This window comes from Cricetulus griseus, chromosome 5, assembly GCF_003668045.3.
Source record: "Cricetulus griseus strain 17A/GY chromosome 5, alternate assembly CriGri-PICRH-1.0, whole genome shotgun sequence".
Taxonomy (NCBI): domain Eukaryota; kingdom Metazoa; phylum Chordata; class Mammalia; order Rodentia; family Cricetidae; genus Cricetulus; species Cricetulus griseus.
This window is the reverse complement of record NC_048598.1, coordinates 132,717,391-132,730,592: the sequence shown is the minus strand read 5'-3', so window position 1 is coordinate 132,730,592 and position 13,202 is coordinate 132,717,391. Positions and strand designations below refer to the sequence as shown.

At 43.7% G+C, this 13,202-nt stretch overlaps 1 non-coding gene across 1 annotated transcript; it reads left to right on the top strand.

The window, feature by feature from the left end:
- The first annotated feature begins 12,672 nt into the window (after window positions 1–12,672).
- Window positions 12,673–12,778, top strand: LOC113831415. The gene has a single exon (XR_003486032.1). It is a non-coding gene; the product is annotated as a U6 spliceosomal RNA (small nuclear RNA).
- The last annotated feature ends 424 nt before the right edge of the window (window positions 12,779–13,202 follow it).

Genomic DNA, 13,202 nt, shown 5'->3' with positions numbered 1-13,202 from the left:
TGGGTTGCTGCCTCTGTGGTGAAGATAACAGCCTCTTGGTTCAGTGGGAGTGGATTGGCCTTTCTGGGAAAGCAAACAGAATAGACAGGGTGGAATGAGACAATGGAAGCCTTACAAGTCAGGCAAGGGAATTCGGGTTTGATAGGCTCAACCATGCATTGTCTATACTTGATTGAAGGAGCGATGGGACCAAGAAAAGTCAGAAATGGGATGCAGGCTGGTGGGCAGGAGACTAAAGTGAAGGCTGCAACAGCAGCCAGGCTGAGCTGTAATCAGAGGTTGGCAAGCAGAATGGGGAAAAAGACAAGGCCAAGTAAGCGCCCAGGCCTTCCTTGGAAAGTTGCAGAGCAGTGAGAGAACACAGTTGCATTTACCACAGTTCACAAACACAGTTGACATATACATATGCATTCATAAAACAGTAGAGGTTGCATAACTGAAATGTCAGTGAGAATCTGAGGCCATTTTCTGTGGCCAGGAAGAAAACCAAGACTCGAAACTGAGAAAAAACATTGAGAGAGGAGACCTCATCCATATTCTTATAGTCGTCCCTGTCATGCATGCGTCTCAGTCAGGGTTTCTACTGCTGTGATGAAACACCGTGACCTCAAGGGAGGGAGGGAAAGGGTTTGTTCTCTTCTAGGTAACAGTCCACCACTGGGGGACATCAGGGCAGGAGCTGAAGCAGAGGACATGGAGGGATGCTGCTTACTAGCTTGCTCACTCTTTCTCAGACATCCCAGGACCACCTTCCCAGGGAAACACCACCCACAATGCACTGGGCCATCCCACAATCAATCAGAAATTAAGAAAATGCACCACAGGCTTTTCCCCAGGTCATTGTGGTGGAGGCATTTTCTCAGTTGAGGTTCTCTTCCTTAATGACTCTACCTTGTATCAAACTAGCGTAAACCAGCCAGCACAGTGTGTTTGCCTGCTGTGTAGGAAATGGCCAAACACTGGTTGGGAAGAGTAGAACTGTATTAACCTACTTGCCTGTGTTGGTCCTCCAGTGGTCTTTGTAGTGATGGAGGGGAGGGCAGCATCACGTCTATATAAGGGAGCTATGCCCGTGGGTGTGGTGTCCTTCCTAGACTCAGATCGTATTACCATCACATATGCCCCACAGTGAATCCCTGCACCCTCTTGCTTTAGTTAAAGCAGAACAAGAATGGTGTCTTTCTCACAGTGTGAGGCTGCAGTGAGTTCTTTGCCGAGAATTTAAAAGACCAGAAGTGCACTGGAGGAAAGTGTGTGCATGCATGCATGAGTGCCTGTACACGGGAGGTGTGGCTGTAATGGTGTGGTGGTGAGGACTGTAGCTCACTTTCCTCCAGTAGATGAAAACCTTATACTACATTGTCCAGTAAGTGACTCCCCACCCAGTATGCTGAGTGCATAGCTATCATGATTAATTCCTAAACCTGTCAGGGTAGCATACACCTTTAATACCAGCTCTAAGGTGCTGGGAGAGGCTGGTGGGTCTTTGTGGATCTGATCTACATAGTGAGTTCCAGGGCAGCCCATAGTGAGACCCTGTGTCAAAAACAAACAACCAAGAAAACAAAACAAAACAAAACAAAGCAGGAAGAATAACAATGAGCAATTCCTTCAGATTCTGCTGATTTCACGAAAATGGAAGATTTGCAGTTTCATCCATTTCCCTGCAAATGATATCATTTCATTCTTCGTTATCCACTCATCTGTGGATAGCCATCTACACTGATTCTGTAACTGGGTCACTGTGAACAGTGCTGTACAAAGACAGATGTGCCGTGTCTCCGTGGTGTGCTGACTCACGGTCCTTTAGGTATATACTCAGAGTGGTACAGCCTGGTCCTACAGAAGTTTACATTTAATGTTTTTGAGACACCTCCCTGCTGGTGCCCATAGCAATTGTATGCATTTCCATACACCACTGCTGGCAGTGAATTCCTTTCTTTCCCAGATCCTAGCCAGCATTTGCTGTTGTTTTCATGGCATAGCCTTTCTGACTAGGGTGAGGAGGCACTTCAATGCAGTTTTGATTTGCTTTTCCCTGGCAGTTAAGGATGTTGAACATTTGCTATGTGTTTATTAGCCATTTGTACTTTGTCATTTGAGAATGGCTGTTCAGGCCCACAGCACATTTATTGATTGGATAATTTTTTCTTTCAACTGTAGAACCTACTGGGGAAAGCTAAAAAAAGAAGCAAATAAAGTTAAAGGGGGGGGCCTCTAGGAATGTGGAAAAGGGAAGATAGAAGGGGAAAGTCTGCAAGAAAAAGCAATCGAGGAAGGAATATGAGCCAAGGGCATTATGCTCATATGTGTAAATGTCACAAAGCCCATAGAATGTTGTGCAATTAGTGTGTGCCAATAAAAATTCAAAGAAAACAATAAAAAGTAATTTCTGTGAATCCACATGTAAAACAATGAAGGTTAGTGCATTTCACTTCAGGCTAAGACAGCCATCCTCAACTTGTGAGTCACAACCCATTTGAGTGTCTCAGATACTCTGCATATCAGCTATTTACACTGTGATTCATAACAGTAGCAAAATTTCTATTAAGAAGAGCAAGGAAATGATTTTATGGTCAGGGGTCACCACAACTTGAGGAACTGTATTAAAGGGTCGAAGCATTAGGAAGGCTGAGAGCACTGGGCTAAGAGGCTTCACGTGTTCAAGGACTGGGTGAGCATTCATGCAGTCATTGCTTTATGCGGTTGCACTCTTACAGCTACAACACAGAAATGGTCAGGGTACTAAGTGCCTATCATGTGCAAAGGTACACAGCCTGAAGACAGATATCACAGGAGCTATGCCACCTGCACCTCAAGTTGCTCCCCCCTCAGAAGGTGTTTCTTTGGCGCACCCAAGCTGACTTTTACTATAGTTCTTAGGCTGTGGAAAACTTAAATCTGAGGCCCCTAAAAGTGGCAGCATGTTTGGAACAGCAAGTGTTGACTGATGGGAATCTCCAGGTCTCTTGACTGAGAGGCGTTAGCCTGCTTGCTGGCTCGTGGGCTGTCCAAATGCTTTCTGGTGTGAGCCATTGAGCCATTAAATCAGTAAGAGCTCTGAGCATATGTGAGCAGGCTCTTTTGTGTTTTTATTTCAGGCACTGGCCTTAATTTGTGTCATGTTTTATTTTGTTTATTCAAATTGTGCTTCATGATTTATAATTGCATTTTCCTTCTGGGTAAACCAGAAGGCAGGCAGGATGGTGACGAGAACCTCAAAGAGCTGGAAGTCTCAGAGAATAGAAAACAGGGATCCTTTCAAAGTAGGAAAGAAAGCCAGGGCTAGCAAGGGTTGGCAACCTCAACTGGATTAGTGTTTGAAGAAAGAGGTGCTTTCTCCAATGGGATTATCTGCCTTTACCTACTTTGGGCTTGAATCCAGATGCTCCCTGGAGCTATGCGCTGACTTCCGGAAACACAAGTCTGAGGTTCATGTCATGGCACAGGGGCAGGTTGCAGAGTCTTTCTGTGGCTAGCCCCAGACCGTGGGGACAGGGAGACTAGGCAACCCCACACCCACATTTGGCTGAAAGCCATGGAGATGCTTCTTAATTCAAATTTCTAGAGCAAAACTCATCCCACAGCAGAGGAGGCTGGAGGGTCCCTTGTCTCATCTTTTCTAAAAGAAAAACTCTGCCCCTCATTCCTTGGGTCTTTCTTTGTTGGATAAAAACTGCCAGGAATGATGAACTTCAGGAATCGATGACAGTTGCTGCCAAGGAAGTATCCGAGAGCAGACACAGACAACAGCAGCTAGGGAACCAGGACCAACAGCTCCCACTGTGCTGTGCATATAGAAGACCATCACACTGGAGAGAGGCATACGAATGCGTGAGAGCCAGTGGCCAAACATTCAGTGTATTTCTTTGGCATAGTTGTATTAAATAAGTGGGAACCTTGAACCCTTAATGCATTACACACACACACACACACACACACACACACACACACACAGAGAGAGAGAGAGAGAGAGAGAGAGAGAGAGAGAGAGAGAGAGAGAGAGAGAGAGAGAGGTGTGCTTTGGGAATTTTATACAATGTATTTTGATATTTATCTGCCCTTTCCCAACTCCTACCAGATCTGCCAGCCCTTTCCCTACCCACCCAAACTTGTGTCCTCATCTTTTTTTTTAACTCATTGAATCCATTTGTGCTGCTCATATATTCCTGGGTGTGTAGGCAGCTGGGGCCTGGTCCTCCTACTAGGGACCACACCTTAAAGAAAAGTGACTCGCCCTCTCCAGGTGCTGTCAATTGCCAATAGCTCCTTAGCTGGGAGTGAGACTTTCCTGCATGATTCCCCTTGAGCTAGGGTGAGTGTGCAGATTTGTGTGGGGTTCCAGGTTTGCTATCTGATGCTATGCCTGTAATTTTCTGTAAATTTCTTTGGAGGAGTCCAGATGACTAAAATGTATTAGCAGTATTCACTACCCATGCCAGGAAGAAGAGATCAATGTACTTTGAATAATTTGTTTTAGAAGGCATGAAAGACTGCCATGTGAAATAGTTCATTTACAGAAATACTTCTAGTCATGTGGGAAATTTGCTTTCATAGAATCTTTTTGTGGTAATAACTGATAATGTCCAAGATGATTCCCTAGGGAAAGTGGAGTAGAGGTCATACCCATGCAAAATGTCTAGACTAAGAATAAGAAAATCTGGCTTCTATACCTGCCGCTAGACACATGTTTAATATATAATCCTCATATAATTACTTAACGTCTGTCAACTTGTTTGTTAATTGGGATGGTGGAGATGGTGCCCAACTTGGTGCTGGAGAGATGGCTCAGTGGATTAAGGAACTTGCCCCCAAGCCTGACAACTTAAGTTCAATTCCTGAGACTCCTACAAAAGAGCAGACACCTACACCATATCCTCAAAACTTCACTGTCATGTACACACACACACACACACACACACACACACACACAAACACACATAAAGCATAAAAATAATGCCCAATCTTCCTGTTTTCAAGAATATTGGCAGTGAGGTTAGTGATATACCTGGTGCCTCTACTTTCTACAGCTAGCTCCAGAATCCAGTCTTGGTCTGCTCCCGTAGCAGCCTGCCCCTTCTCAGCTCTGACTTAAACGTGTTTCCAGTACCACTGCACCCTACAATGAGCTATAGTAAACCACACATGCTTGCGTGAAGTTTTTCTAGCTCAATATAGCATCCCTTCCTTAGAAACAGGCATCTAAGTCTACTCAGAAAACTGAGTTATATTGCAGTTTCACCTAAAGTTTGGTCAAAGGGATGGGGGGCTATTGTCAGTTTACTATGGCTGCAACAGCCCTAAGTCCATCACAGACTGAGCAGCTTAAGTCGGTAAGAACTTATTTGCTTATGATTCTGAAAGCTTGAAGTAAAAAGTATTTTCCAGGGAGGTGATGGTTCTTCTGAAGGGTGTAGAGAGGAAGCCTCCTTCCAGAAGTGGCTTCCAGCTATCCATGCATGTGGCTGTGTTACTCTAATCCCAGCCCGTGTCATCCCTGGGCCTCTGCATTTCTTATATTTCTATATTTATTATATTTACTACTTTAGGTTTAGATTCCATCCTAACTTAGCTACCTAACAACTTAAGGAATTACATATGCAAGACTCTAAGGTTACTTTATGGGATCTAGGTATATGTGGCTTTTGAGGGGACACTACTGAACCTTCTATGGAGGTATTTAAGCACTGTGTGGGGATGGTGTAAGTACTCTCGACAAACCTTAGATCAAGTTTGCTCTGGTTTTAGATGCAATACCTGGGGCCATCTCCCACTCCATTCATAACACACAACTGGACCCTGCCCTAACCACATAAGATAAACCCGGGGTCCCCTGGATTCACATCTCATCCTCAGCCTCCCCACCAACTGGTCATCACAGCTTCCTCACTCCTAAATAAATATGTCTTGTATCTCTCCTGGTGTCTTGGTGTCTGTGACCAGTTCCAGGACACAGAACTACTACTCTCTGAGATGCTGTAAGAGGCTCAGAGTTGGACTCCTGACTCTGGTCTTGCCTCCCAGTCTTTGCAATGCTGTCAAGGAGACTTCATAGATGAAAACCTGTTCCGCACGCCTCACTGGTGATTCTGCCGTGACTACGTCTGACCTCTCAGCTGACTTCCACCTCATCCCCTCTCTTAGAATTACACACAAGGTCTGGAACTGTCCCGAGCTTGCCTGATTCTTCCTCACATCCATGCCCTAGCACACATTTATGACTCAGGCTTTCTGGCACACCACGCTCTGTCCAGCCAGCCCAGCTTGTATCTAGTCTTTGCACTCTTGTCTCACCATTGCTGAGGTCACGTCTGGGTTAGGTGTATCGCTGTCAGCATGCATCTTATCCCCGTCATGTTCATGCCCAGGTAGCTTAATCCTTGATTCTCTTGTCTGTCTTTCAACTCTGATTCCTTAATATTCCAGGGATATTAAGGAATATTATGGATACACAGCTCAGATATCAAGCACAGTGCCAAGCTAATAGCAGGTTTATTGAAGGTTTGTGTAGTGAGTAAAATGAAGTCTTCTTGATAGAGTTTTAAATTAGAAATTGGCCAAATGGGGACCAATATATGGATTATTCAGAGGCAGTATGATGGCTCTTTAAAATTTCCAATCTCTGTACTAGAATATTCCATTTTCAATTCTCTAGGGCAGAAGTTCTCAACCTTCCTAATGCTTCGACCCTTTGAGACAGTGTCTCATGTTGTCATGACCCACACCACAAAATTACTTTCGTTGCTATTTCATAACTAATTTTCTACTGTTATGAATTGTAATGTAAATATCTAATATGTAGGATATCTGGTATATGACCCTGTGAAAGGGTCATTCAACCCCCAAGGGGTCTTGACCTACAGTTTTCTAGGATCTAATGTGGTCCTGTCATCTTTTGATAGCAATCACAGAACAAGGACATAGCTCAACTTGAGAAATATATTCAAGCCCATGTTTTAATATATCTTCATATTTCTTTTTATGGCTATATCTTTTGCACCAAAATCAAAAACCCTTTTAACTTGCTGAGATGAGGAAGTCCAAGTTCAGAGCTTCCCACAGCAGGAGATGTCCAGCAGGCTCATGGTAGCTGAAGCATGCCGGCTTCCAAGGAGCATATCAGCACACCTGTTGGGAACTGTCTCACAATTCCAGAGCTGGTTCCCACCAGCCTGCCCTCTGCACTTTCTTCCAATCACTTTCTTCCAGGAGTCTGGTTGATGAGGAGAGCATCTGGCTCCCAAGTGTCAGTATACATACAGCAAGGTAGACGACTCTGCACAAAGCAGCCCCTTGTTTTCAGCCACCGTGATGTTCTGTGTACCCAGGTCACAGCTGCCATTGTGGGTATACAGAGGAAAAAGATGATTCTGGCTCCCAAAGGAACAGAATTTTGTTTGTGAGTCCACACGGGCACTTATGTAATGTGAATCCCATTCCTGGTCAGTTCAGATTGTCACTTATCTTTAGACCCAGTCACAAGATGCTTATTTAAAGATGATAATTAAAATGGTGGAGAGATGGCTCAGCGGTTAAGACCACTGGTTGCCTTACTGAGGACCTGGGTTCGATTCTAAGCACCCACATAGTGACTCAAAACCACACATAACTCCAGTTCCAAAGGCACCAGCCATGCAAGTGGTGCACATACACATTTTGCGAAGAAGAAGAAGATGAAGAAGAAGAAGAAGAAGAAGAAGAAGAAGAAGAAGAAGAAGAAGAAGAAGAAGAAGAAGAAGAAGAAGTTAAAATTAATTTTGAAGAAAGGAAGTGATAGTGTGGATGCTTATCCTTATGTTGAAGACATTGATTGTTTTCTTTTAAAATCATTAACATGTTTTCATAGCAACAATAATTTCTTATCCTGTAACCCTTAAAATGATGGAATTACATTACACCCATGAAAAGGTCCAACTCATGGAAATAAGAGCAAAAAGCAAATTTCACATGTGTGTGTGTTGTTTTTAACAAAATCTCAATTGTTTGGTTTTACCAATAAAGACTGGGGAGCCGGGTGACGGACTAAAAACCTGCTACCTTAGAGAGTCAGAGAAAGCACTCAGCTGACCTTCCTCTTCCAACAATGCCCAGAAGCCCTCCCTTCTCCTATGACATCTCAAAAAACTCTCCTAAACTGAATGTCCCTCTCTTCTACTTCCTGTTCCTCTATCTGTCCTCTTGACTCCCTCTTATTCTCTATGTTTGGTTTTTTTTTTTTTTTTTCTCAATAATCCTGTGTTCGCTTCCTGTCAAATGGTTGCTTGCTTCACCTTTTAACCTATGGTTAACTTTATTTAGTCCTTTTTACAATATTGAAGCAGAAAGGTCTTGGATTAAAGGTGTGTGCTAGGGCTGAGCCACACCACAACTAGAAACAGGTTTTCCCAGTAAATAACACAATGCCAGGGTTCACTGTGATCAAATATCCTGCAACACACACACACATAAGTGTGTGTGTGTGTGTGTGTGTGTGTGTGTGTGTGTGTGTCTGTATGTGTAAAATAAACTTATTATTATTGTTATTATTATTATTATTATTATTATTATTATTATTATTATTATTTGAAATCCTAGTAAAAAGGTTTTAGAGCCAGCAGCATGGACACTCCCAGGCATTTGTTACAAATGCAAATTCTTAGGCCTCACCTAGACCTACTAAACCCAAACATTGATTGGGAGTCAGCACCTGTACATGAGCTCCCTGTGGCTACATATATTCCAGCAGAAGGTTGGCTTTCTCTTCCGAATTCTGTGTCCTACTTGAGTACATAGTATCCTACAGTCCAGTATTGACCATCACAACTGGCATAAATTTCCAGTAAATGAACTGCTTACATTTTAGATAAAGATTTGATGTCATGGTTTCTAGCATGTATTCATGCATGCTCTCCATTTACATAAACTGTGAGATTAGAAGCTGAGAAATTATATGTCTCACCCTGCCCGCAATGCTCCAACTATATACAAAAAGCTGTTCGGTACAAAGACACATGCAACAACCCAAGGCTTTTCAGACTTTAGGCACATGGGTTCCTTGGGTGTCTTATTAAAGTGCACGCTTGGCCTGAGGTGCTGTTCCTGCATTTCTAGACAGCTCCAGGCTGTCCCTGCTGCTCTGGGGATCACACTTTTGAATAGCCAGTCACTCTAACGTTATACATAGTTATTGGGGAGGTCCTGTCATGGGGATTTCCACTGTGACACTCCACCTTGCACATTGTCCAGATTTTTAACAAAGAACTATATTCAGGAAAACCAAGGAAAGAATTTTGAAATCTTTCTCTGGAATCTGCCTGACTTTTCCTACATCTCTGTCTGCAAACTGAGACTTTGAAAACATTTCCAAGAATGAATCAAAAAGAAGCAGATTGACTGGACCTATAACCCTGCCGAAGCTGGTGGTATTGGTATTAGGAACATGAATGTTTAAAAGCAGCAGGATGAGGTGTAGAGGGTGGGAGGAAAGATTCATCTCAGATGCAATTTCCCAGTGTATCAGACATCTAATTGGGTGGATTTAAGGATGTAAGTGATACATTTTAGAAGCTCAAAGGAAATGCTGGCTTAGGCCATGACTAAACCCAAGTCTTGCTATAACATTCTCAAAAACTGGATTCATACCATGCTCTGGTTGGGCTTTTTGGTCAACTTGACATAAACTAGTATCATCTGTGTGAAGGGAAGAAAAAACTTCAGTTGAGAAAACGCCTCCATCCAGATTGCTTATAGGCAAGTCTGTAGGGCATTTTCTTGATTAACAATTGACATGATATTAATCCCACCAGATAAGAATAAGACAAACTACCACAATTTTTTTAGCCAAATTTGAAGCAAGCTTTATTAAATACTGGCCATGCCCAGGATTCCCAGAGTATGACACTGAATTACATTAGACGGGGCCTTATAAAGGACTCACAAGGCTACCTACTTCCTAACTTCATCCAATCAGGGGCATACATCCTGATATACTTCCTGCCTATGTGTGATCAAACACATTCTGTGCAGTTGGGGCAACCAAGTTTCTTCACAGAAGCAAACATATGTGACTTGTTATCTTAAATGAACAACAGTCCCCAGCATTCCAGAAAGTTATCTGTCCTTGGGCAAGTGGGGCTTACAAGGATATAGGCATTTCTGTTTTATAGATCTCTGAAGCACAGTAATTGTAACTTCAAACATAACTTTAGCCATCACGTGGGCAGGCCCAGCCCACAGTGGGCCGTGCCACCCCTGGACGAGCTGTCTTGAGTTGTATAAGAAAACAGGCTGAGCAAGCCAGCAGTAGCAAGTCCATAAACATCACTGCTCCATGGTCTCTGCTCCAGTTCCTGCTTCCAGGTCCCTGCCCTGACTTCCTCTCAGTAATGGACTGTTCCCTGAAAGTGTAAGATGAAATAAATCCTTTCCTCCTCAAGTTGCTTGCAGTCATGATGTTTATCGCAGCAGTAATAACCTAGCTAAGACATGGCATTTCCAAGCTCTGATTTCTTCTGCAATGGCTTTCTTTTCAGCTCTATTCCCCGAGAACTGCAACCATCAGTCCTAGGTTCTGCCTGTATGATCTGCAAATGCTTCAGAACCCCACCTCTGAATCTGATGGCCTTGGCTTCCTGTACACTTCTTTAAAAAAAAAGTCTGGGAGTGGTAATGGCATCACCCAAACAAATAGGGGAAAGGTGATGCCCCAACAAAAATCAAAGTTTTAATGAAAGAACAGAGGTAATGGATGTAATTGTGAAAGGTGGTGTGATTTCTCTGATCCTCAGGGCCATCCTTCTCATTGCATTTGTTTAGAAGCCAGGTTACATGATTTAAGCAAAGTCACATAGCTCAAGACCAGTGGAGCCAAGATTTCCTAATCTCTTCTTTATTGGTCTTTTCTCTCTACTGTTGCCTCCTTGGAGTCTAGGACTTAATCAGACATGGAGCCTCTGTAATGTTTGCCTTATCTTTGAATGTTGTCTTTAACGATGTATTCCATCATATTCGACTTAAAGAAACTGTAATGGTTCATCTGTCATCTTTGACTCTCTTACTTTGGCTGCCCAGAGTAAGAAAACCACATTCCTTCTGTGATAGTAATCCTCACTATTCCTTTGCTCTTTGGGGGAAACAAGTCAAAGCTTGACAAAGTGTAGCTTGCCTATCTGCTTCGAAGGACTCCGAGCCATAGTCTGGTGATCCCATGAGTGAGGTGGATGCCCTGTGTGTGGAGAAGTTCGTACCAGCCCCTCTATCCTTCTGTGGTATAGTTTTACCCTACAGCTTGATTAATAGGCTGGTCTAGTCTTCTCCTTCAGGTGGCATGTTGCTCTTTCAACTTTCCCAGGCCCAGTGATATCCCCATGGACAGGTAGAGGCATGCATGAAAACTCTGGAAGCCTGCCCAAAAAGCATGTCTGCAGTTTGCAAAGGGGCAATGTAGCAATTACATGAGTAATGCCGTGGCAGGTCTTCTATGAGAAATCAAAACTGGGAAAGGAGGGATTTCCTCCTTGGAGGAAGGGTGTTGGGTGAACTAACTCTTGCCTTGGAAGCCCTGTTTTTTCCTCTCCCTCCTCCCCCCTCAAATTCAATCCCTGTCTCTCTAGACATTTTTTTTTCTGAGTCCTTCACTCTGGTACTCAATAAGCCATGGGGAAGGAAGAGAAGGGACTGCCTAGAAGCTTACAGTCTGCTTGCTCATAGAACCTGAAAGTTTTCTCAGGTTCTGGTTCCAGGGGAGGGAGCTGAAGAACTCACCCTGGTGCCTGCCGGGTTCTGAGCAGCAGCCAGGCTCCTGGTGGCTCCTGGAGCAGGTAGGAACAAATGGTTATTCTTATGTTTTGCTTTGCATGAACTGTAGTCTGAAGACACACTGAATCCAAAGGACCAGTATACGGGGTACAGTAAGATGTTCCAAAAGTGTAGGTGCTTTGGCATCTGTCTGTTGAGAGCATCTGTACCCTGAGTCTTCTCTGAAGAGTTGTCCAGGTCCCAGCCACAGCAGGCAAGATAGGAAGGAGCTCACATTTTAATGACTTGATGGTGCCTGTGTTTTCTGAACTCCTCTCGTGTGCATGTTGGTGTGTGGGTGCCCTGTCTGCAGACACACACACCATTGTGAAGGACACTCTCAAAATCACAGATGGTGATTCGAGCTCCCCTTCATGCATGGTTTTATTAAAGCCCAGCAATGGCTTCTTATAAGACAGTGCCATATGTTCTTGAAAAGGAATCTGGGAGTCTGAGAAACATTGAGTAGGTGATGGTTATATTAGGATCAGTTACAGGCTCACCCTCAGGGTCACAAGAGAAATCTACACATTTTGGGCTCATGTGCTTCTTTATAAGGAATGTAACTTAGTAAAACCAGATGGGAGGCCATGAAACAAATGCGATGAGCTATTGCAGGGTTTGTCATAACCAGATCCCAAGTGCTGTAAAAGTAAAATATGGTGCATGGCTGACAGAAGGAAGTAATAAAGGGAACTGTGAGACGTTTTAGGCCCACTTTCTCAAAAGAAAACTAAGTAAGTTTGGGAGTCAGCAACCAGGCAGTCATCTCTCAGGTAAGATATTTAAGAATCATGTCATTACATCACTGCTTTGTCGTGACTGCTCTTGAACATTGTATGAGAGCAGGTTGGGGGTGGAGAGCACCCTGGCATAGAGGGCTACAAAGGATGCTAAGTGCTCTCTTGGCAGCACATATACTAAAATTGGAAGGGTGCAGACATTAGCATTGCCCCTGCACAAGGATAATGTGCTATAAAACCCTGGGTTTCCTTAATTACTTTTTCTGTAAATGTTAGCCAGTGCCTTGTGTGTTTTAGGCACTGGTATAAGCCCTCAACTATGTATATCCATGCATCTATATGTCTGTATCTACCCTTCTGTTTCTCCTCTTCAGTTACCTTTACCTACCTCTTACTACTGTGACCAGCAAAAACACAGCCGAAGTATTGGCGTGGCTGTGGGAAGGAAGCCCGCTTGCCCTGTCCAGTTGGGAATGACTTCTGATGAAAATAACTACTTCCAGGTTTCCCTACTTGGCTCAAGCTTTCTTAAATTCTAGTTCTTGGTGGCTTAGTGATAGTCAGTGCTCTGCTATCAGATTTACATACTGACTGTGAACTCCACTTTTCCTGGAAAGAGCATTGCTCCTTGTCTGCAAGAAGGTACAAAGCAGGGAGAGCCCTGCCCTGCTCTCCCCCAGACCC